General features: G+C 35.0%; 1 protein-coding gene across 2 annotated transcripts in view; it reads left to right on the plus strand.

The window, feature by feature from the left end:
* Positions 1-26,639, plus strand: part of ATRNL1 (attractin like 1) — a 778,070-nt gene that overhangs the window by 444,681 nt on the left and 306,750 nt on the right. The window contains exon 27 of one of the 2 annotated variants that reach the window (XR_007145488.1): positions 10,663-10,752. The exons of the other annotated variant lie outside the window; for it this stretch is intronic. The gene's annotated coding sequence lies outside the window, so the exon portion shown is untranslated. The remainder of the gene's footprint in view (positions 1-10,662; positions 10,753-26,639) is intronic. 2 annotated transcript variants of the gene reach the window in all.

Raw genomic sequence — 26,639 nt, forward strand, 5'->3', positions numbered from 1 at the left:
TATGGGGCATTTTTTGAAGGTGATGAAAACATTCTGGAATCGATAGCAGTGATCATTGTAAAACTCTGTGAATAAACTAAAAGCCACTAATTCTGATACTTTAAGAGAATGAATTTCTTATGTCACTTATATATTAGTAAAACTGTTATTTCAGTAAATATATATCTATTATATACTGTATTATATACATATATTATATATATATATGTATAATTTATAATATATATATAACCTAAAAATTTAGGAACAGAAATTTTTAAAAACCCTTGCTGGATAGACTCAATAATAGAGTGGAGATGACAGACTAGGATTGTTGAACTTGAGGACAGAATAAGAGAATTCTTTCAGAGGAGAAAACGGACTCAAATAGTGAGCAGAACACTGGGAACTTGTGGTATAAGAACTAACGGGCTAACATTCCTGTCATCTGAGATTCAGGAGGCGTGGAGAAAGAGTGGGCTGAAGTAGTATCTGAAGAAATAATAGCTGAGAACTTACCAAACTTGGCAATGGACACAGATCTACAGATCCAGGAAACTGAACCCCAGTGGGATATACCGAAAGATATTCCTACCAAGAAACATAATAATTTAATTAAAAAAATGAAGACATAGAAAATTGAAGTTAGAGAGAGATAATGCACTCCATGTACAATACAAGTTTGTGTGTCAGTGAATTTCTCTTCTGAAACCATGAAAGCCTGAAAGAAGTGGCACAATATTAAGTGATGAAAGAAAAGAGGTTTCACCTGTGGATTCTGTATTTGGAGGATCTAACCTTCAGTAATGAAGGGGAAATCAGGCATTCTCAGATGAAAGAAATCTAAAACATCTGTGTCCTACAGACCTCCATTTAAGAGTTGTATAATGAAAGTTCTTCAGACTGAAAGGAAATGATAAAGGCAAGAAATTTGGGGCATCAGGAAGAAGTATCAATAGAATCAAAATATGGGCATACATCATAGACTATCTGTTTTTCCATGAGATTTATAAATCTGTGATGATTTAAACTAAAATTATAATGCACCTGAATATTTAAAAAGTGGGATATTTAATGATATTTAAAAGTGAGGAAGGTAAAGGTAAAAATTGGAAGTGAGGTTCCACACTTCACTCCAAGTGGTAAAATGCTGATTCCAGTGGACTATTTTAAGTCACATGTGTATATAATCATACCCAGAGCAACCACTGTGAAGACTACACAAAGAGATATACTCAAAACACCATAAATAAATCAAGCCAGATTCCCTAAATATGTTCATATAACTTAAAGGAAGGCAAGAAAAGAGAAAGAGAGGAAAGGAAACCAATGAAAGCAAACAGAAAATAAGTAGTAGAATTCAGGCTTAAATGCTAACACATTAATAATTAATATAAACAATCAAAGGATGGAGACTGGCAGAGTGGAAAAAACAAAACTCTATACTGCCTGCCAAAAACCAACTTCATATTCATCTACATAAGTAGGTTGAAAGTAAAACGGTAGAAAAAATATGTCATGCAAATATTAATCAAAAACAGTAGAATGTTAGTATCTGATGAAGTAGACTTGAAAGAAAATTACTAGAGACAAAGAGGGACATTATACAATGATAAAGGGATCAATCCACCAGGAAGACATAATAATCCTAAGTGTGTGTGTATGAAACAACAGGTCTTCAAATAACATGAGGCAAAACCTGATAGAACTAAAAGGAAAAATAACAAATTCCACTTATAATTGGGGACTTGTACATCCCCCCCTTACCCCAGCAATTGATGTAACTACTAGTATAAAAATCACCAAGGATATAGAAGGTTTGAATAACACCATCAATTTACAAGAGGAAATTAACGTGTAAGATTACTCTTTCCAACAACAACAGAATACACCAATTTTTCAAATGCCCCTGGGACATTGACTAAGATAGAAATTATCCTAGACCATAAAAATAACAAGTAAAAGAGAAATCATACAGAATACATATTCTGACAATAATGAAATCAAACTAGAAATCAATAACAGAAAGACAAGAAAAAACTAAAGAAAAAAATTCTTTCAACATGTTGAAATTACACTACGCACTTTTAAATAATCTGTGAGCCAAAGAGGAAGCCTCAAAGAAAAAAATGCTTAGAACTGAATGAAAATAAAAGCACAACATATCAAAATATTTGGGATGTAGCTAAAGCAGTGTTGAGAGAGAAATTTATAACACTAAATGCTTATGTTAGAAAGAAGGGTCTCAAATCAGTCTAAGTTCCTACGTAATGAAACTAGAAAAAAAAAGAGTAAGAAAATAAACACAAATCAGGCAGAAAGAAGCAAAGAGTAAAGAGAAAACAAATCAAGGAAACTTAACATAGGAAAACAAATGAAAATCTATTATAGCTGGTTCTTAAAAAATCAATAGAATTAGTAAATCTTTAGAATCTAACTTGGAAAAGAGAATCTAGGAAAAATGGGGAGAAGATACAAATGATATCAGAAATAAAATAGAGGTTATCACTACAGATTCTGTTTCTGTTTAGGGAATATAATGGACAGCTTTATGCCCATAAATTTAACTTAGATGAAATGGATCAAGTCCTCTAACTAACAAATTACCAAACTCAACCAAGATGAAATAGATAACCTGAATAGCCCTATAAACAACCATTAATTAAACTGAATTTATAATTTTAAGTGATTCTTGAAAATTAATCTCTATGCCCAATTGGTTTCAATGGAAAATTCTACCAAACATTTAAAGAAGAGTTAACAAAACTTTTACATAATCTTTTTTTCAAAATTACAAGAGGAGAGAATACTTCCTAGCTCATTTTAGTTTATTACTCTCATACCAAAACCAAAGATATTACAAAAAAAGAAAATTACAGACCCATACCTCTCATGAACTTAGAAAATCTGTAACAAAATATTAGAAAACTGAATTCATCAGTAAGAAGACATCCGGATGGCCAACAGACACATGAAAAGATGTTCAGCGTCGCTCCTTATCAGGGAAATACAAATCAAAACCACACTCAGGTATCACCTCACGCCAGTCAGAGTGGCCCAAATGAACAAATCAGGAGACTATAGATGCTGGAGAGGATGTGGAGAAACGGGAACCCTCTTGCACTGTTGGTGGGAATGCAAATTGGTGCAGCCGCTCTGGAAAGCAGTGTGGAGGTTCCTCAGAAAATTAAAAATAGACCTACCCTATGACCCAGCAATAGCACTGCTAGGAATTTATCCAAGGGATACAGGAGCACTGATGCATAGGGCCACTTGTACCCCAATGTTCATAGCAGCACTCTCAACAATAGCCAAATTATGGAAAGAGCCTAAATGTCCATCAACTGATGAATGGATAAAGAAATTGTGGTTTATATACACAATGGAATATTACATGGCAATGAGAAAAAATGAAATATGGCCTTTTGTAGCAACGTGGATGGAACTGGAGAGTGTGATGCTAAGTGAAATAAGCCATACAGAGAAAGACAGATACCATATGGTCTCACTCTTATGTGGATCCTGAGAAACTGAACAGGAACCCATGGGGGAGGGGAAGGAAAAAAAAAAAAGAGGTTAGAAAGGGAGAGAGCCAAAGCATAAGAGACTGTTAAAAACTGAGAACAAACTGAGGGTTGATGGGGGGTGGGAGGGAGGAGAGGGTGGGTGATGGGTATTGAGGAGGGCACCTTTTGGGATGAGCACTGGGTGTTGTATGGAAACCAATTTGTCAATAAATTTCAGAAAAAAAATAAAAATAAAAATAAAAAAAAAATAAAAAAAAAAAAAAAAAAAAAAAAAAATAATTATATACCATGAAGAAATGAGATTTATTGCAGACATACAATGCTGGTTCATCATTTGAAAATCAAACTGTATAATCTACCAGTTGAACTTACTAAAGAAGAAATATCATATATTTATATGAATTGATGAAAAAAAGCATTTTGCAAAATTCAGTACCCATTTTGAGTTAAAAAAAACCCCAACAACTATCAGTAATTTGGGAATAGAGGGGAATTACCTCAGCCTAATAAAGAACATCTGCAAAAAAAAAAAAACTATGGTTAGCATCACACTTAATGGTGAAGGAGTGAATGCTTTCCCTGTAAGATCAAGAGAACAGTAAGGATTTCCATTTTCAACACTTTAGGTTTGGTTGTTTTCCCATAGACTTTAGAATTGAATTTGAATTTCTTTCTTCACTGACTCCCCTTTGTAGTTTCACACTGACATTATTTAAAGCATACTCACATACAATGAAATGTGATGAAATGCTGAAAAGTGTGCTTTATAAAGATAGGAACAAAATGCAGTTACAGTTGATCTTGATCTTTAAACAATTCAGGGGTTAGGGGTACCAACCCCCTGCACAGTGGAAGATCAGTGTATATATTTGACTCCCCAAAACTTAACTACTAATAGCCTACTACTGGCTGGAAGACTTATTGGTAACACAAAGAGTCAACTCATATTTTGTATGTTGTATACATTATGTGCTATATTCTTATAGTAAAGTAAACTACAGAAAAGGAATTCTTATTAAGGAAATCGTAAAGAAGAGAGAACACATTTATAGTACTGCATTTATAAAAAAAAATCTCCAAATAAATGGATCTGCACAAGTCAAACCTGCGTTGAGTCAACTGTACTTACAACTGTTTTTATTTTACATTGTTCTAGAAGATGTACCAAAGTAATTACTTGAGAAACATGTGTATTAAAATGTAACAGAATCTACTGAAAAGTCAGTAAAAACGATAATTTTTTCTGTGAATAATTACAAAATGAATATAAAGCTTTTTTAATTTTTGCCCATATGATACATACAGCCTCCTTTCGAAATCTGAGTTCAACTTGATCATATAACCATTTGATAAACTGTGTGTTTATCTTCTGGGCTGGAATTTCAGAGGCTGGAATTTACTTATTTTGGAGACTTGTCAGCAGAATAGACAGCCCAGAAATAAACTCATGCTGTATAGGATCAACTAATCTTTGACAAGGATGCCAAACACACAATGTAGAAAAGAATAGTCTCTTTAATGAATGATATTGGAAAAATTGATATCCACATGAAAAGGAATGAAACTGGACCCCTATATTACAACACTCACAAAAATTAGTTCAAAACGGATTTAAGACTTGAATATAAGACATGAACCTATAAAAAGTCCTACAAGCAAACATGAGAGAAAAACTCCCTGACATTGGTCTTGGCAATGAATTTTTGGATATGCCACCTAAAGCACAAGCAACAAAATGAAAAACAAGTGAGAGTACATCAAACTAAAAAGTTTCTACACAGCAAAGGAAACAATCAACAAAATGAAAAATAACCTACAGAATAGGAAGAAATATTTGCAAAATATCTATATGATATGGGGTAGATATCTAAAGTATATCAGAAACTCTTACAATTCATTACCAAAAATATCTGATTAAAATATGGGCAAAGGTCCTGAATAAACATTTTTCCAACGAAGACATCCAGATGGCCAACAGGTACATGAAAAGTGGCTCACCATCACTAATCCCCGGGAAAATACAAATCAAAGCCACAATAAAATAACCACCTCAAATCTGTTAAGATGACTGTTACCAAAAATACAAGTGATAACAAGTGTTGGCAAGAAGGTAAAGAAATGGGAACCGTTGTATTCTGTTGGTGAGGAAGTAGAATGGTGCAGCCACTTTGGAAAACAATATGGAGGTTTCTTAAAAAATTAAAAATAGAACTGCCATATGATACAACATTCCCATTTCTGGTATATAGCTGAAGGAAAAAGCGATATCTGCACCCCAGGTTCATTATAGCATTATTCACAATAGCCAGGATATAGAAGTGACCCAGTATCCACTGATGGATGAATGGATAAAGAAAATGTGGTATTACACATAAAAGGAAATATTATTCAGCTTTAGAAAAACAAAGAAATTCTGCCATTTACAACAACATGAAGGTAACTAAAGGACATTATGCTAAGTGAAATCCACCAATTACAAAATGACAAATACTACATAATTCCACTTACATGCAGTATCTTAAATTGTCAAACTCATAGAAGAAGAGAATAGAATGGTGGTTGCTAGGAGCTTGGAAGAGGAAAAAATGTGGAATTGTTTTTCAAACAGTATAAAGTTTCTGTTATGCAAGATAAATAATTTCCATGGATGTACTGTACAACGTAGTATCCACATTTTTAAATGTGATATTGTACACTTTAAAATATGTAGATCTCAAGTGAAGTGTTCTTACCAAAACACACACACACACACACACACACACACACACACACAAATACAAGGAAATTATTAGTGATGATGGATATGTTGAATACCTTGATTGTGGTGATGGTATTATGGATATATGCCTATGTCCAGACACACCACAATGTATACATTAAATATGTGTACTTTTTTGTATATCAATCATAAATCAATAAAACTAAAAACTTATAAAAAACAAAAAAGAACATTACATAATGTAATACTTAATGGTTTCAATATCAGTGAGTTTTGCAAGGACAGAGGATACAAAACCAATACAAAAAAACACAAGCATTTCTATATACTGTCAATGAACAATGAGAAATTGAAATAAATATGAGTGACATTGACAATATCTCCAAAAAACATGAAATATTTAGGTAATATTTAACAAAATATGTGCTGAAGACCATGAAACCTGATGAAAGAAATCAAAGAAGATCTCAGTAAATGGAGAAATACACTTTTTTCGTGGCTGGGAAGAATCAATATTGTTAAGGTTTCAGTAGTCCTCAAATTCATCTATAACATAATCTTGATCTTTATAACAAAATCACAAAATCATGATCTTTAACATAATCCTGAAAAAAATTTGAGTATATTTTCCATATCAATTGAGAGCTGGTTTTAAAAGTAATAGCCTAAACAATTTCGAGAAAGAACCAATTTGGAGGATTCACAACACTTGGCTTCAAGGCTTATTCTGAAGAGATTGTTCTTAACGGGGGACTATTTTGCACTCCCGGGAACATTTGGCAATAGTCTAGGGACATTTTTGGCTCTAATAACTAAGAGGCTGCTAGTGGCATTGAAAGGATAGAGGCTAGAGATACTGATAAACATTTACAATGCACCGTATAACCCCAAACAAAAGAATCATCCAGCCCAAAATATCAATAATGATGAGGTTGAAAAATCCTCCTCTAAAATACAGTAATCATTGGTGAGAGGATAGTGTAGATAACTGACAAAAAAGTATATCAACATATGGATATATGTTTTCAACCAAGTCAGTCAGTTTTCAACCAAGATTAAAAAGTATTTCAATACAGAATGAGTAGACCCTTTCTTTATCAAATATTATTGGAACAATTTGATATCAATATCCAAAAAATGAAATAAACCTCAATTCATACTTCACATTAATATGCAAAAATTCACTTAAAATTGATTATAAACTCAAATTTGAAAACTAAAATCATAAAATACGTAAAAGAAAAGAGAAAAATCTTTGTGATCTAAGTTAGGCAAAGATTTTTTTAGATATTATGTCAAAATTATGATTTAAGAAACACTGGTAATTTGGACTTACTAAATGAATATGAAAAACAAACCGTAGAAAATAATTGCAAAGCACATATATGACCAAGAACTTATATCTAGAATTAAAATCTAAAAGAACTTACATCTTACATCTATACAAAAAATCCTCAACATACAAGAAAACAAACAGTACAATTTTAAAATAGGCAAGATTTGAACATACATTTCAGCAAGGACAATGCATAGGTGCCCCACACGTGCTTGGAAAGATTCTCAATATCATTAGTCTTAGTGCAACTTAAAACAGCAATATGGTACCACTGTTATTACTGTATTACTAGGACTTACTACACACACATACTAAAAATCAAGAAGAAAATCAGAGGAGGATGCAAAACAACTGGAACTTCCAAACACCGCCTTGGAACCATAAAGTCGTAACGTCACTTTGGAAAAACACAGGCAGCTTTTACATAGTTCAACAAATATACACCATACGTCATAACAATCCCAGTCCTTCATATTTATCCAAAAGAAACAAGAACTTATGTGCACACAGAAGTTGTATATGAACATTGACAGTGGCTTTATTCATAAACTTGAAAACCTGGAAACAATTCAAAGGTTTATCCCCTGGTTAATGAACAAAGTGTGATATATCCACATCCAAAACTCATAAAACTGTAATAAAAGGTGAATTTTACAATGTATAAGTTATACTTCAGAACTTTTAAAAAGTAAAACCTGATCCATGTCTTCTGTTTAATAAAAATAAATAATATGCTTATTCCTATTTCCAACTGCATATCTATGTACATCTGGATTTTCTTCACGTATTTCAACCAAAACGTGTGTCATAACACAATGAAAGCAGAAGCATATATGAGAATTCAATCATCCTCTATTAAGCCAGATATTTTTTTCATGCCTCTGTTAAGCCAGCTATTAGAGATTTGCAAACAGATGCAACCATGCAACTCTTCTCCCAAATTTTTAGTTCTGCTAAATATAATTTTTTATAAAAATGCACTGTTGCTATTCTAAATGAATTTATAATTTTCTCAAATGTTCAATTTTTATTTCTAATGTGCTAGGTTTTGATAACAATAATCCACAAAAACAAAAGCTCCATGGGATCCACAATATGTTTTAAGAAGGGAAAAAGTCCTGACACCAAAATATTTGAGAACCATTGCTTTAGAAAGTGAAAGACCAGTGACTTTCAAGGAAACTGGTATCCTGCTTGACCAGGAGGAGCAGAGCTGCTCTGCCTCTGAATCAATGACATTAGGATTGTTTTATGATACATAGATAAACTCCTTTGTTCTTTAATCAGTCTGTTGTGGGGAGCCTGGGTGGCTCAGTCAGTTGAGCCTCTGACTTCAGCTCAGGTCATGATCTCACACTCCATGAGTTTGAGGCCTGCATCGGGCTCTGTGCTGACAGCTCAGAGCCTGGAGTCTGCTTCAGATTCTGTGTCTCCCTCTCTCCCTGCCCCTCTCCTGCTCATGCTCTGTCTCCCTCTGTCTCAAATATAAATAAATAAATTTAAAAAAAATCAGTCTGTTGTTTGATCCCTTTGTGACAGCAAGCAACCATACCTCAACTAAATATACCCATGGGCCACCCACTACACCAAACGCTGCTACATTCTCACATTTAATTCCCACAACAATATGTAGGTAGGCATTTTCAGTTCATTTCTGCAGATGAAAAAAATGAGTCCCAGAGAGGAAGTAACTTGCTCAAGGTCACACAGCTAATAAGCTTCTTATTCAGGCCTTATTCCAACCTAAATACTTTCATCCTATGGTATACAGAAATGTATACAGACCTGGATTCATATTCTTGTATAACCATTTACTGCTGTTAAGATTTGATAGCTGTTAAGTGGAAATTTGGATAGTATCTATTTCACAATGCTGTGAAAAAATTTTTTTAAAAAATGAGTAAATGTAAAATTTAATCCAAGATATATACGAAATAAATGTTAACTATTAATACACCTCAGTGTCTCTCTTCATCTGGTACCTTACTAGAGGTTTCATGGCACTTAGAGAACTATGTGTAAGGTGCTTAGAAACAACATATTGGCATGTTATTAGCAAAAAATAAATGGGAAGTATATTTATTATTCCTGCATTTGCCATGCACGATTATTTGAGGAAACTTTGTGCTAGTAGGCTTATGCTTGAAATCATTTCAGATATCTTGAATTTAATCTAAAATTTCTGGTGAAGCACTCACCCCTCTGAACTAGTCATTTGCAAGACAGAATCACATATAACCACTTCTGACATTATTTCTCCATTGAGTTTAGAGAATAGATGGTCAGGGACATTATCTGAGATATCAAGATTTTGCCTCATCACTCAAGCCTAATGGACAGGCTGAATAGTTTATTCTTTTAAGAGACTCCAAAATACACTTAGTAGAGTTTCATCACTGTTTTTTTGTGTGTGTTCAACAACAAGAAGGTATATATCCAGCTTGTCTAGTCCATTCACACTTAAACGAGATTTTATGACATAAATGAAAAACTTTCATATAGGATACCTCTCTATTTAAACCTGTGACTTACTCACGAGAGGGAAAAAATGCATTCTTTTGATTTTTTAAAATATTTTTAAACTTTATTTTACAAGAGGAGTGTGTGCATGTCTGTGTGTGCATGTGCGTGCAAGTGGGGGAGGGGCAGAGAGAGAGTGAGAGAGAGAGAGAATCCCAAGCAAGCTTCTCACTGTCAGTGCAGAGCCTGGTGGAGGGCTCAAACCCACAACCGTGAAATCATGACCTGCGCCGAAATCAAGAACAGACGCTTAACCTACTGAGCTACCCAGGAGCCCCAAGACATTCTTTCAATTTAAATACACTCTCTTGAAGAAAGCCATAAAAACATAAAGCTGAAAATTTTCCCTTCTCCCCTGTACTTCATCCCCCACACTTCCTACCCCATTCCTAACAGTTTCCACTTTTATTAGTTTCATGCATATCCTTTCAGAGATTTCCCTTTTTAAATGCACATACATGCACCACAGGATTTGCTAAGAATTTTGGCATGCCTGCTGGGAGGATTGACAACAGCAGACATTAGAAACATACTCTGAATGTTTATCTAGTGATTTTATTTCCTCTGTTTGTCTCTGGCAGTGATTTAGGGTGGAGTTCGCCTGGCGTTGTTATTGAACTGTTCTTGAGGCCCCACTCATTTCCCGCCACCCCAACCCAACTGTGTTTGAGGTAGGGAGCTCAAGAGTGAAGATGGTGAAGATATACCTGGGCATGTTTTAGTCCTTGGCATCTCAAGGCAAAATTAGCACTTGAAACCAGATCTCTGCCTTCAGATCCCATGGTCTTTTGTCTAGATTGTGCTACAGTCCATCCTGTCCTTCTTTGTTTTTTTTTTTTTTCAAACTTTTAAAACTTGCATTATATATGCATTGAAGCCAAGAAAAAATCAGAAGTTACGGAAAAACTATATAAAATGGATGATCTGTATTGAAAGGGCTTAAAGTTATACTGATTTTAAGAAGTAGGTATCATTCTTTTCTCACGTTCCTTTATTTCTTTCTAGTCTTCCTTTAAAACTGTACTTTGGCATTTTTTAATAATGGCTGCTGTTACATGAAAATTAGTGTCCATCTAGTCAGTGTTGGACCCTTCATTAGTTAGATAACGTAGTAATGCTAATTTTAGTGACCAAAAGAATTTATTTCTCTCTCCTGGACCAGTTGAATGCAGCTATTCCTGCCAGTAAGCTATTTCCCCCCATCGTGTGGATCAAGGAGCTTTTTCCCTTTCATCTCCCTAGGTATTCCAGTGCGCAGAATGGTAAATAGACAAGAGGAGGCACACCTACTTCTTAAAAACCATGGCCTTTAAGTGATACACGTATACATCTGATGCATTTCATTAGGATGAAATTGTAATAAACTACCTTAAAAGAGTAGTGTTATCCATTGATGGACAGCAAATCGTCTCCGGCACGGACTCTTTCAGGATCATTTATCACTTTAGATATTGTCTCATTGTGTGGCCTTACAATTTTGTACATTAGTGCATTTTGTGAAATTTTGTTTTAATTCAGTGAAGTGGCAAAATAGCAGTCACCACGCTTTGTGTTGAGTATTTGCATATAAGTGCTCATAGTCAGTGCAAAGAGTATTTCTGGAAGGAGGATCAGGTCTGGGTTTGCCTCTTGTCTCTACTTTTCTTTAGGTGTGTGACCTTGGGAAGATCATTTAATCTCTCTGAGCCTGTGTTTCCTCACCTGTAAATTGAGGAGATCTTATGATCTCCAAAGGTCCTTTTGATGTTAAAATTTGGTGAAAATTGAGTTATGTAAATTTTTAAAGTTCATGGTGTCATTTTTTTTCACTTGTTTATTCATTGCTTGAATTTAAATGAAATATAATGTCATCATCATTTTAAGGCAAGAGTCCTCACTGAAAGAGTAAAAATTTGGTATTTGTATTTATTCACGCCTAGTTAAATTTAACAGTAACATGAAATAAATGATTACCTGTTTGGATATAATTTCATAATAAGGCCTCTGAAGGTCGTTTGAAATACTGCACTAATTAATGTTTTATTTCCAGCCTTCCTTAATTATTCTAGCCAGATGGTCCTTTATTTATGTTATTGCTAGAGGTTTCCAGCTGAGGTTGTTTGATTGTTGAAGAAAAATATGTGATGGCACCATAAGATAACTGTAATTGAATTGTTAGGTATGTTAGAGCATTTGAGCCGTCTGTCCCTGCTCTATCCACATCTGGAAAATAAGTTTGTTAACAAAGCACTTTGACACCTCATCTGATGCTTGAGTGAGATTCTGAACTGTGTGGAGGGAATTCAGATGGGAAAATGACACTGCATTTTATTGCAAAAGGAGACACTTTGCAAATATCTGTGCAAAATTCATTTTGTGAATGATTAAAAAACTTTAAAATAAGTATACTTTTAAGGACATGATCTATTTTCCAGTGTCCTAATAACTTCAGGAATAAGCTGTTCCATTAAGGTCAAATTTAAAATTTGTACAGATTAGCCACTATTTAGGAAGCAGTTAAATGGAATTTTTATGGCATAGAACTTCAAAAGTCTAAATGAATTATCAGCTGAATAGATAGTCCAATAAAAGAAACAGACTTAAAGTGGAAGATAAAAGTGATAAAGTGACAGTAAATTAGAGAATAGAACTAAAAGCTCCATTGTTATGAAGAACAACAATAGACCTGAATTATCTATGTTTCTTTAGAAAGTATCTCTTCTCCTCCTTTCACTTGTGAGTTTTAGAATTACTAAATAAATTAATAGCATTTGAGCTGGGAGCTTCTATCAGCCAAGTTAGGTACAAAGGCTTATTAACATGGCCGTTGGCAACTTAACACTGGACAATTTTCTTCCAAGCGAACGTGATTTCATTATTATAGTACTTAAGCTGTGCACACGCAGAATAAATCAGTTCAATGACCTTCTTCCCAATATGTTCAAAGACTTTGAAACCTTAGCATATGCAGAGCTAATGCAATTGGACATTATAGTCCAAACATTTTGGTAGTTCAGTCTATATGCTCTTTGTTTTAGTCTTGGAGGCTTTGTCTTGTCTTCCCTTATCATGATTTATATGTAAATAAAGTTTTATTGATGACGAGATTATTTTCTTTAAATCACGTTACTGCTTGAATGTAATATACTTAATAGATATTTATTATTAATGATTAAAGAGGTAACAAGTCTGGGAGACAATTTGATACTGATGAAATAGGCAAGCAAAACAAGCCAGTGACTCCAAATAGAGCTCACATACATGCACACAGACGTATATTTGCTTGAATACAAAAATTAACACTTGGGTTTAAAAAAAAATTTTAAAGAAACCAAAGAGGAAGTTATAATATAATAGGATTGTATTGTTATTTTGTTTTCTTTTTAATATTTTCTACAATTTTTCTTTCTTTTACCAATAAATATTCAACAGCATACTTAACTTGGCCATCTTAAAAGCTCTGAATGATGCCTCATAAGAAAAAGAGCTTAATATAGAGTGCTGTTTTATGTGTTTTTCTTTATTAACTTGGCCCCATTTCTGCCATTATTTAGCTATTTCAATCTGAATAATTTCTCTCTGCAGTAGGCTTTTGGACCAATTGCTAGTAAGTCTCCTATTTTATAACCCTGCATACATTTTAACGTGACCTTGTGGCACTTATGCTAAGAACATCCACATGTGCCTCAGTAAGTGCACTTAGTTCCAGGCAGAATGAGAGTCAGCTCAAGTGTTTTCTTGGTTTGCCATGGAAAAGCACTTAACCGCAAGCCCTTACTTCAGCTATGGGCCACCCTCCAGTTTATAAACCAGGGGAAGATCAATATTCCCAAAGTTGGCATGAATGAAAAGAAAAGGTATGTTTGAAATGATGACCAAGGTTTTATGAAATAAAGATTATGAGAAATTAGATGGAAGACCTTTACATTAGCATCTTGCTAGGGTTTTTTAAATGTGCTTCCATTAGGGCTGTTTTGCTTTGGAGGAGTTTTCTGGTTCTCATCATTTACCAATGGTTGGTTCATGCTGAATCATCTCCCTCTTATAAGGCAATAGTATATAAATACCTCATGTAGAATTTAACATTGATGAACCAAATGATCCAAGAATATATACTAGAATAAACACTGTAGTTATCTCCCATTGTAATTATGAAAAAAACTATGGTTTTCTTGTTTAAAGGATTTTATAAAACAAAGTTACAGGAATTTACTTTTTCTGCATACTTAGGGCCATCTTGTTAATAAATTTGATTATAGATTTTAATAAATTTATGCCACATGGTAGAATCCTAAATAACTGTTAGGAAAGAATTACTCTTTGCAGTGTAACCTTTCATATAATTTTGCATATTTTCATAGCTGTAGAGATAGCATTTCTCTCTCCAAAAGTACCTACCAGATCATTGTTTTACCTTTAGACTAATACAGTTTAAGGAGAGTGGGAACTTTTTGTTTTGTATTTTTCCCTTTCTATATTTGAAGTGGTAAAATCATTCATCACTTTTAATTACTAGAAAAGAATTCACTGAATGTGATAAGAGCCAAAAGCCAGACGCCTAGAAAATTCCTACACTACCAATTATAATAGGTACTGATGTACATTTTTTCTGTAGTACCTCAGTAACATATTTTTCCCATTGATATGTGAAATATACCTGGCCAGTGCAAGTGAACATGGACAGAGGGCTTGCAGAATAGAGAAAATTTTTAGGAGATCATGAATAATGGAAACACATATATTGGTAGCCATTCCTGTTAATTGATGATAAAATGTCATTAATTTTTTTAAGGGCAAAACCTTAATGAATCAGTATACTCAGGGTCTCACGTAGTCTCAAAGCATCTCAATAGAATGAGAGCATACTATTCTGCATACATTTTAAGAGCATACTATTCTGCATAGTGCACATAAAAGATTAAATGTTTGTTTGTAATGGCTACATTGTTATATAATAACTGACTATGTCATTTTGTGTTATTAACTTCAAAACCACTAGCTAAGAGGGGCACCTGGGTGGCTTGGTAGATTAAGCGTCCAACTTCGGCTCAGGTTATGGTCTCGCAGTTCATGAGTTCAAGCCCCGAATAGGGCTCTGTGCTTGTTGAGAGCTCAGAGCCTGGAGCCTGCTTCATGTTCCATGCCTCCCTCTCTCTGTGCCCCTCCTCGCATGCACTGTGTCTGTCTCTCTCTCTGTCTCAAAAATAATGGATAAACTTTATCTTATTTATTTATATAATTTTTATTTATTTATTTTTTAATGATTGTTTATTTTTGAGACAGAGAGAGACAGAGCATGAGCAGGGGAGGGGCAGAGAGAGAGGGAGACGCAGGATCTGAAGCAGGCTCCAGGCTCCAAGCTGTCAGCACAGAGCCCGACATGGGGCTCAAACTCATGGACCGCGAGATCATGGCCTTTGCCGAAGTCGGATGCTCAGCCGACTCAGCCACCCAGGTACCCCAATATTTATTTATTTTTGTGTGAGAGAGAGACAGAGTGTGATCAGGGGAGGGGCAGAGAGAGGGGGAGACAGAATCTGAAGCAGACTCCGGGCTCACAGGGCCTGACATGGGGCTTGAACTGATAAACCACGAGATCATAACCTGAGCCAAAGTCGGACGCTTAACTGACTGAGCCACCCAGGCACCCCAAAAATAATGGATAAACTTTAAAAAGTATTTTAAAAACTACTAGTTAGGAAATGTTTGCTATTTGTCTAAATTTTATTTTGATAGAGATGGACTTTTTTCTGAGTATGTCTTATTTTCTAAATCATTATTGGTCATTTATGATAGATGAATTATTAGAAGTTTATAGTGCATGTAAATTTCCCTTTAGTAAAATGGTAAGTCTGTTATTCCCAATTTTAATATTGTAGTTATGGGCTCCTAGGTGTCTCTGTCAGTTAAATGTCTGATGCTTGATTTAAGCCCAGATCATGATTTCATGGTTGTAAGATCAAGCCCCATGCCGGGTGTGGAGCCTCCTTAAGATTCTGTCTCCCTCCGCCCCTGCCCCGCTCATGTGTGCTGTCTCTTTATTTATTTACGAAAGAGAGAGAGAGAGAGAGAGAGAGAGAGAGAGAGTAGTTATATAGTTTCTAGTTAAAAATTAGGCAGAATCTTTTGTATTAGTCAGTCACTCTTTAAGTAATAGTTCATGCTTGTCACTGCATAAAATAATTACAACACCAAAACTATAAACAGTAAATCAACAGGCAATCTAATAAATGCCAGCAATTGAAAAAACACATTTGGCTTATAAATAAAACGCTTCAGATTTATGACATTATGTTTAAAAGCTTTCACATGCTTTTATTTTTGAGCTCTACTATGTGCATTTTCAAATATTTACTGGCTGTTTACAAATATGCTTTTATATATGTGGCTGTGCATGTGTAAGTAGCCTTCTGAAATTATGTTCATTCATTTTATCCAAGAGTCCCTCCACATTCTTCAGCATCTAAGAAAAGGCACTAAGTGATGTGATCATAGTTTTCTCCCCCCAGGTTTATCTTTCACTGTGTCTTTCTGCCCAGATTCTCCCCAAAGTCCCACAAAAAGCCACGCTTGTGTTGCCCTGAATCCAACATGATTTTTCTTTTCCATACCTGTTAATCATCTTTGCCTCTCTGTTAAAGATGTTTGCTAATTCCTTCATTGCTCAGAACTGGCCTCCTTCATTCTCAGTCACAGCAGTATCATCCTTCCGATGGACTTTCAGCTGGCAAGTTATCATTGTCCTCCAGAGGGCCTTCCCAGACATATCAGCCCTCACTCTGAGCTAAGCATTTCACCTTCGTCCTTCTGTAGCAGCCTGTCCTTACCCCCATTGTGGGACTTGTCCTACTGTCACAGAATTGCATGTTTACTCAGCTCTCTCCCCCAGACTGAGCTCCTTGTTTGCAAAGATGATGATTTCTTTAACCTTTATACCCCAGAACAATACAGTATAATGCCTTGGCACATAGCAGGCACTCAATAAATGTTTATTTATTGTTTATCATTCACGACGTCCACCTGTTAATGCAATCTTATGTGTGCTTGGGATCACATCTTTTTATGTGCATCATTTCTGGGTTTAGGTACTGCATCTTGAATCCTAATAAATATGATCATCTCTGGTTATTTTGGGGGGGCAGACAACGAAATCATCCTATTTGTCTCTGAAAATGTCTCCTCAGAATCGAATATAATATATGCAGGCTAATAACATTCTATTAACTATTGACATTTTGTCAAAATAGGGAATGTTTTTCAGTTATTTACACATGGGAGAGATTGGTGTTGCTGTTGTAGACAGAATGAGAATTTGTGAATTTCTAACAAGTCTTTTCTCACTGCTGTTAGTCTCCTTTTCTCCTTAGCTAGTTTAAAACGTTACCTGGAAACTAGTTATTTAACTACTTTTACTTGCATTTTCCTTTTTTTTCTTGAGTGAAAATATTAATTCCTTGAAGTAAGAGACTGTTTTACATATCTCTTAGCATAGTTCTTTATGTGTAGTTGGTATTCATTGTTAGCTGAGTATGAGCATTACTGACAGGAAATAGAATAATTTTCATTATGGCTTCAAACAAGGTGTCATAGATTTTAGAAGACTACAAATTCTTTGGTATTACTCAAAAGGAAGGTGACATTTTATGCCCTTCCCTTGAACCTGGGTGGACCCTACAATGATTTTCCCTAGTAGTACGTAGTGCATGTGACACTATGCTAGGTTCTAGACCCAGGCCTTAAAAGATTAGCAGCTTTCACTTCTTATCTCTTAGAACACTTACTCTTAGGGTATTTGCTCAGAGTAAGCCAGCAAGTCTGTCTTCTTTGAGACCACCAAGCTGTGAGAAGCTCAGAACATGTAGTTAAAAGGATGGGGGGGGAGGGGACAAGGAAAAAAGGAGATATTGGGAGAAAGGAAGATAGGAGGAAGAAAGGAATGAAGGAAAGGAGGCGGAGAGCTAGAGAGGCACTAAGAAACACTAAGATACCAGATGTATGACTGAAGCCATTTTGAGAAAAACATTTTTTTTAATGTTTATTTATTTTTGAGAGAGAGAGAGAGACAGAGAGACAGAGAGAGACAGAGCACAAGTGGGGGAGGGGCAGAGAAAGAGGGAGACAGAATTCAAAGCAGGCTCCAGACTCTGAACCTTCAGCACAGAGCATAACGCAGGGCTCAAACTCAAACCATGAGATCATGACTTGAGCCGAAGCTGGATACTTAACTGACTGAGTCATCTGGCCATCCAGTCATTCAAAAAATTCTGAATCAAGTATCAGTATAATTTGTTAACCTGCAATAGATAATCAGAACATAATGATAGCTTTACACAAGACGTAGTATTCTAACATACTTTAGTTTCTACTTCATGAATAATCAGTATAAAAATACATTATCAAGGCTATTATTTTATTTTATTGAAAGCTGTTAAGGGGTGTTGAAAATGTCTCTGTTATACAGCTTAAAGAAAAGTGGATTATGAGTTTTACTTTTCTCATTCTGGCAACCACCACGTGTTTCCAAATTTTTTAAATACTTATTAATGAATAAATTATTTAATTTTTGCTTTGTTTCTTTAAGTATTGGCATGAAGAAAGTTTGAGGTGCTCTAACAGAATTTTAGGGATAAAGTGGAATCCAAGATGATTATCTAATTCTATAGGAACTACGTTTTCTGAATTTTGTAAATACTTTCTTTGATTTACATGTTATTATTTTGAGGCTTAATTTTACACCGTTTGGGCAAGTCCAGCCCACGTAGGTGGCAGCAAGAAAAGGGAGACAATTAAGGCAACAAACTGCTGCAAATTGCTAATAATCCAAATCAATTTGAGCGCTTTCCATATATTAATGCTTAAAATTTCAAATGATGATGCACTGTGAATTAATGAAAACACAGTTTATTTACTGTAATAATGATCATGTCAGGAGAAGGAATAAGAACACTTTGAGTTGTCAGATTTACTACATTTTCTTTTATTTATAACTAAAGTCCTTCACCTTATGATTTTATCCTTTGTCTACTGTAAAAACTCCTCCCAAATTCCTCCTTGGACCATTCACTAAGTGGGAAGATAAGCCTGACCATATGTACTCCTACTGCTAAATATTCCTTCCTTGCATGTGGGTTTTCTCATTTTCAAGTTGTATGTATATATGAACACGCACACCTACACATATTCACTTATGTTATAACCCCATTAGGGAAAAATAATATTTTATGGGAGAGATGAGGATTGGTAATATGATTTTAGAAGTCCTCAATATAAGGTGAGCATTGAAGTGCAGGAGGTTAAGATGGGGCCGCCAAGGAGGCAAATTAGGGCATCAAATTGTGTCACATGGTAAGGAAAGGACATTGTAAGAGTGCTTTGAGAAGATGAAGTAGGGACTGAGAATGCCTCAGAGAAAGAAACCAACAACTTGACAAAGAAACTTTGGCTAAGGAGATTTTGGTGGAGAGGTGGGGATGGAAGCCATATTAGAGAAGTAAGATGTGAGAAAGTTAAGGAAATAAGTATAGACAAATATTTTTTTATTTCTATTTATTTTTGACAGTATTGCCTTATATAAGTTTTCTATCATTTTATTTTTATATTTCTTTTTTCTTTGTTTTTAAATATTTTTTTAAATTTTAACTTGTTTTATTTTTTTTTTTCAATTTACATCCAAATTAGTTAGCATATAGTACAACAATGATTTCAGGAGCAGATTCCTTAGTGCCCCTCACCCATTTAGCCCATCCCCCCTGCCACAACCCCTCCTGTAACCCTCAGTTTGTTCTCCATATGTATGAGTCTCTTCTGTTTTGTCCCCCTCCCTGTTTTTATATTATTTTTGTTCCCCTTCCCTTATGTTCATCTGTTTTGTCTCTTAAAGTCCTCATATGAGTGAAGTCATATGATTTTTGTCTTTCTCTGACTAATTTCACTTAGCATAATACCCTCCAGTTCCATCCACGTAGTTGCAAATGGTAGACAAGTATTTTTTTTAATGTTTATTTATTTATTTTGAGAGAGAGAAGAGAGAGAGAATCCCAAGCAGGCTCTGTGCTATCAGTGAAGAGCCCAACTGATGTAGGGCTTAAATTCACAAACCGTGAAACGGTGAGCTGAGAGCCTAAATCAAGAGTCAGGCGCTTAACTGAATGAGCCACTCGGGCGCCCCTAGAGAAGTATTTTTCAAATCCTTTTTTTTTTTCCCTGCAAAGGCGAAGATGCAGCTGTAGTTTGGTGGATATGGTGGTGACTCAGGGACATGGATTATGTGTTTGCAGGTACATATGTAAGGGCACATATAAGTTTGTGTGCATGTATATACATTAATGGATGTATCTTAAAGAGGTTTAAATGCTAATAGAAATACACAGTAGAGAGTAGATTTAGGGAAAGGAGAATAATCAGTAGATTCAGGTTATGGGAAGGTAGGAGAGGAACAATATTGGTAATTTTTATTGTTCTGTCCTACCAGCTGTTCAGAGGCAGAAGCTAATGTACATTTCTTTGTATTGTCAGCACATAAATTATTACCTAGAGAAACTAGGATCTTCTATATTTTATTTATTTATTTATTTATTTATTTATTTATTTATTTATTTATTTATTTTTAAATGTTTATTTATTTATAAATAATTGAGTGAGAGAGAGAGAGAGAGAGAGAGAGAGAGAGAGAGAGAGAGAACACATACAAGCAGAGGAGGGTCAGAGAGAGAGGGAGACAGAATCCAAAGCTGGCTTCAGGCTCTGAGCTGTCATCACTGAAGCTGACAAGGAGCTCAAACTGACAAACTGCAAAATCATGACCTGAGCCAAAGTTGGACACTTAATAGACTGAGCCAGCCGGGCATCTGAATCTTCTATATTTTAGTTGAAGGATAGAAGGAACTGTAGCCTGCTGAAAGAGTTAATTTACCTCGGAACTCTTCCAAGATTCTGTGCCAAAATTTTCTTTATATCCCACCTTCAGAAATTGTCAAACTTCTGTTCCTTGTATATTGTATGTATAGAAACATTTTAAGTTATCTATCTCAGATGTTAAGTAATGTTTTTAATAATTTTGAATTAGCATTAAGTATATAATTTTAGCATTCCTCTACCATGCACTAAATTTTAAAAAGTAATAAACGTGAGAAATGAGTTAAATCAATATGGTGAAATTTAATAAAATACAAATTGAAGAACCTACATTATTTCTACAGTAATATCTGTAAGATAGGTGAGCAAGACTTCTTCCTATATTCAGGCTCCAGTAGTAAGTGTAAGATGATTATGTGCAGACAGCCTTTGTTTTCCTGGCCCTGTACCTCACCTGTTCTTTTTTATTGATTGATCCTATTTCAGGAGACTCAAGTCTGTTTACATTAGATTAGACTGTATACCAGCCACATGGTTTTCTGTCATACTAAAATTTCAAATTTAATAAATGGTCAGGTGTAATCTAGATTCTGTAATAATAAATCATAATATAGTTCATGGAGCTTGGCTAGATGGCTCAATTAAAATGAACTCTCCCTAATTATATTGGTGGGAGTGGGATGTTACTTGGTGCAGGTGTCATGTGTATTCTTTGATCAGCTGCATGCAGCTTATTGTGATTCTCTGAAGCGTGTTGAATAATCACATCCTCTTAAAAATACTTTATCTTTTGAGGATTTGGGGGTAAAGTACTTATTTGGGAATACAATCTACTTTATGAATTTAGATGTTATCCCTCCTAATAGAGTTTCAAAACATCAAAAATTGTTATCTTTTAAATGATACAAGGTAAATTCCAACTGCGTAATCATTCCAAGGGTAGAATTGTCGACTTGATGGAAAATTGATCTTCATATATCATAAAAAAGGATGCTGTTCATGAGACAAATCATTTTACTGAAAATCTTATTTTCGAGAAAATTAAAACAGTTCATATATCCATGACATTAACTGAAGAAAATTAGATTAATTTGTGTTAAATTAAATAATGTTAAACATGGGAAATGTTAAGTGAAGAAATATATACTGTCTCTTCTGGAAGTGATTCAAATTTTTATTATAATGTAAACTAAAATTTGGTGTAATTTTTAAAACTGGTTTTCTCCTTGTTGCCTTGTTAGTATATGTCAGGCCTGTGCCAAGTGTTTTACATATATTATCTCCTTTAATTTACACAACAACCCTATAAACTATTATTATTTACATTTTACCAATGAGTAGACTAAGGTTCAGAGAGTTTAGATAACTTAATTTAGTCGTAAGCTAGTAACTACACAGAACATGATTCAGGTCTGGGTTAGTCTGACTTGAAAGCCAGTGTTTTTGACCATCAAGGTGTGCTGTCTTATAAATATTATAATCTTGGCAACTTGTAGCATTTTACTTATACTTTAAGTATAATATTTATAGATGCATAATATAATTGGCTATATTTAATTTTTAAATGCATTAAAATAATACTTATATAGTACCTATTATTATGCCTAGAACAGCACTAGGATTATGGGTTTCAAAATGTATAACAAGCTACCCACTCTTAAGGAATACTAAGTTTAACTAGAAAAGAGTGATATATGTAAATAAAACAATTAGTGATGGCATAGAACAAATTGTGTGGTATATATTATTATATAGTGGTATAATATACCAAAATATGTTTTTAGAGAGGGTAAAACTTATATGAGTTTAAAAAAAGAGTTCAGTGGCATATGTCCTTAGGAGAGCTTTTTGGAAATTAGAACTAAACATGTAATGGATATAAAATATTTCAATTGATTCGAATACACAAAACGGACTTGCTGAGGTACATGTACTTTAGGATTAGGTTCCTCTAAAACTGAATACGACCAAGCATTTCCTGGTTCTGAAGGTACTTTTAACACGATGGCCCCATATATTTCTCTGATGTCGCCAAGGAAGTTTCTTGAGAGTCCTGGCACATGTCTTGGCTAATTGACAGTCTCTCTGCTTGGCTGATACCATTTCCCTACAACTCCTGCCTTACGTCACTTTCATGCTGGAGGATCTCCTCTACCATATTCCTATCGAAAGGCAGTCTTCTTACCGTAGCATCCTTCCCTGGCTTGTATTCTCATCAAGCTCCCCTTTCTTGTCCCTTTACCAGTGTTCTCCACTGAAGGTGTGACTAGGTGCTTACCCCCTTCAGGGTCTAACTGCCCCAGTGTCTAACTTGCTGACTCCCTATACTAATCTATAGCAAGCCTCACAGTCAGTAACATGCTGGTCTCCCAAGACTGAGAAAAATATCACGCACTTGTCTTTTAGTAGCAGGAACAGCTTTCCCATGACAAAGGCATGGCACAGAAAGACAGTGAATCATCACATCATTTAAAATCCCAAATGTCATTTTTCTTGCTGTGCTATTAGATATGAGCAATTAGAATTTATGAGGATAGTATGTAGATTTTGGATAATTTCTATTTCTAATTTTCTATGAGAATAAACACACACACGCGTGCACGCACACACACACACGGAAAAATATTTTTGTTCAAGGTAGTGAGTCATTATTTTGCTTATTAACTTTTTATGTCCAGTCATCATGTATAAATAAGCATACAGCTTTGAAACAATTTAATGTTTGCAGTAAAAAAATTCAGACATAAAATAGTTGTGCATTTTTCGAGTTAGACTATTTTTTATCTTCGAGGTTTACAATCACTTTCCAATATATGAAAATTACCATATGAAAAATTTGGTATAAAATTTTGTTCTCTTCACATTTTGAGGTTTATTATTAGATGTAGAAAAAGATACGTGTTTTTTTCCTCCCTTCCACCTCGACAATTAGAATCCAAACTACTTGCAGGTATTTTATTCCTTACTTTTTTATTTACCTCACTGTAATCGTATGCATGATGAAGACTCCAGGATCAAGGTCACCTTGCCCTGTGTCAGGCTACTCCACTTGTTAGCTGTTTCTGCATTTTAAAATATTTATTATTAGATACTAAATTCTGCATTTTTGTTTATTTAATTTTAAAGCCATGGGTAAATTGGTTCAGGTTAGGGACACTATCCCAGAAATGTTATGTGTGCTTAGTCATTTGACGACTGAATCTGAAGAACAGATGAGAAAACATCTCTAGAAATAATAGATCTGTTCTGGTGGCCAACATTAAAGTAAAAGTTACCAAGAAGCTAATGGCTGCTGATGTGGGGTGAGGGACAAAGTTGGGAAGAGCAATTGAGGCATTATTTCTATTAGAAACATATTACAGCATCATGTATTACTAACATTGTGAGGGTACTTAAAGATCTTCTAGTAAAAACTTATTTTGCTAGAGGGAACAGGCGTGGAGAAAATAGGTGACCTACCCAAGAGTACCCAACCAGTTAATAATTAACCAAGCCAGAACTCCATCTCATTACTCTCAGCCAGTACTTTTTGGCCTTAAAAGTGTACGTACACACACACACACACACACACACACACACACACACACATAACACACACACCTTTGTATATACTGCAACATTTGGAGGAAAATACACAAGAAACTCTTAACATTGTTACCTTTGGAGAAAAAGATGACTCCATTCTGTACTTTATTTTTTAAAATTTTATACAAAATATATGTTTATAATTTTAAAATAATAGATTAAACTTTAGTACATATAACTAGGCTTCTTAGATACAGCATTTTGAATTGGGAATACAGAGTCAAATTCTATTGTACTATTTGGCTATTCTCTGACTGTTAGATAATTTTTAAGGAACTCATAAGAAAACAGTGTTTTTCCATAGAGCAGTAATTTACATTCAGGTACGTTTTCAATGTGAAATTAGCAATATTTGTTTGAAAAATAATTATTTGTCCTTTGTGTATTATATATATATAATTATAATAATATTGTATATTATAATTATTATTTGTATGTTAATACTATAATACATTATTACATATGTATCCTATATAATATCTTGCTTTACAGAAATGGCTCTCAATGGGGTGGGGGTGTGATTTTGACCCCTAGGGGGTGTAACCTGGTAACCTCAGGTTATAGTTTGGATTGTCATAATCAGTGCTCCTGGCGTTAAGAGGTGGGGCCTTTGGGAAGTACTTAGGCCATGAGGGTAGAAGCCTTATAAAAGAAATCCTAGAGAGCTAGCTTACCTCTTCCTTCTGCCATATGAAGTTACAGGGAGAAACATCCCATCTAGGAACCAGGCTTTCACTAGTCTCTGAATCTGCCAGCCTTGATCTTGCACGTCCCAGCTTCTAGAACTGTGAGAAATAAAAGTTTGTTGTTTATAAGCCACCAAGTTCATGGTATTTTGTTATAGCAGCCTGAACAGATGAAGATGCCCCCCCACAGAAACTCTTCTGACTGGACTCAGATGGTATCTCTTGGTGTTCACAGAGTCTCCCTTCTCCTTGACCAAGTCTGATATTGATGCTCTCCCTCTTGCATTTTTTTTTATCTTATTCAATGTATTCTTCAGCTCCAAAGCCTCTGTTTGGTTCTTTTTTATGATTTCTGTCTCTCTGTTGAACTTCTCTTTTTGCCTGCACATTGTTTTGTTTTGTTTTGTTTTGTTTTGTTTTGATATCATTTATCTGTGTTCTCTTGTAGCTTGCTGGACTTCCTTAAGATAGTTATTTTTAATTCTTTGTCAGGCAGTTTGTAGATCTCCATTTTATTTTTGCATTTAGTTCTGGAAAATTATTGTGTTCCTTTGGTGGTGTCATGCTCCTTTGATATTTCATGTTCCTTGCAGTCTTTTGTTGCTTTCTTTGAGTTTGCAGAAATAGTTCCCTCCTCTAGTCTTTAGTGACTAGTTTCTGGAGAGAAACACCTTTATCAGTCAGTCCAACCAGGGATTATGATGCTTTCTCAGGACCTTCTTATGGATGTCCTCCCTCCACATTTCCTGTTCGCTCATGGGGGTGGGGCAGAGAAGAATTCTTAAACTTAAGGCGTGTGCTTCCTCTTGATACTACAAAGTCAGGTCTGGTGCTCAGAGCCTCTTGTGTGCTTTCCTTAGTGCATTGCTGTGAAATGCTTAAAATGGGGAGTTTCTTCCAATCCAGCAGTGTTGGGCCAGCTCTGTATATGCTCCTTATCTATCTGCAAAGGTTTGAACTTGCTACCCATGGGTATAGCCATGTGATGTTGTGTAGGAGAGGCACACGAAGTGCTGGTGGTATCTGTGGGCCAGTGGGCCGGACCCACAGATGAAGCATCCCCAGTGGCTCATGGGCAGGTTTCCTGAAGGAGTATGTGATATCTTTAGTTGTATCTGCATTCTTTTTGTGAATTGTGAACTTGACTGCTGTGTTCCAAGCTTCTCTCAGCCCCTTAGTTCTATAGATCACCTCAGTACTTGGGTAGAATGAGAAAAAAGAAGGCCTCTTGAGTAGCATCCTGCACAGCTGGGGAAGCTGGACACTGTCTACATATTACATGTCACGAGTAGTTTATAAAATTTGCATTCAATTCACTTTAAACCAAATTTTGACCAGACTGTTTTTACTGTGTTTTTGGATTATTCATGGCTTCCTTAACTCCCATTACTCTGGTTTAGTGAAAGTTGTGTTGGTTGCTTTAGAAAGCTGTATTTCTGTAATTCTGAAATTCT

Source organism: Prionailurus viverrinus, chromosome D2 (assembly GCF_022837055.1).
Source record: "Prionailurus viverrinus isolate Anna chromosome D2, UM_Priviv_1.0, whole genome shotgun sequence".
NCBI lineage: Eukaryota > Metazoa > Chordata > Mammalia > Carnivora > Felidae > Prionailurus > Prionailurus viverrinus.